Source organism: Haliaeetus leucocephalus, unplaced genomic scaffold (assembly GCF_000737465.1).
Source record: "Haliaeetus leucocephalus isolate CR32 unplaced genomic scaffold, Haliaeetus_leucocephalus-4.0 Scaffold953, whole genome shotgun sequence".
Classification (NCBI taxonomy): Eukaryota; Metazoa; Chordata; class Aves; order Accipitriformes; family Accipitridae; genus Haliaeetus; species Haliaeetus leucocephalus.
This window is the reverse complement of record NW_010973389.1, coordinates 4,243,345-4,243,629: the sequence shown is the minus strand read 5'-3', so window position 1 is coordinate 4,243,629 and position 285 is coordinate 4,243,345.

Below are 285 nucleotides of genomic sequence, written 5' to 3'. Positions count from 1 at the left end.
CCCCCCCCCGCCCCCCCGGCCCCCCCCGTCCCCCGCCGCCGCCGCCACAGCCCCGCTCTTCCGCCTCGGGGGACGTTACCACAGAGCCGCGGGGAGCGCAGACTTCCGGCCCGCCCCTCTGCCGCCGGTTTGCTAGCCAATGGGAAGCGGCGTGGGGGGGGGGGGGGGGGAGGAGGGATAGGGCAGGTAGCCAATGAAGGAGAAGGGGGCGGTGGCAGGGCTGCCGGAGGGCGGGTCTCGCGGCTGCCACGCCCCGCCCTTTGCTGGGCCTTAGGCGGGGCCGGC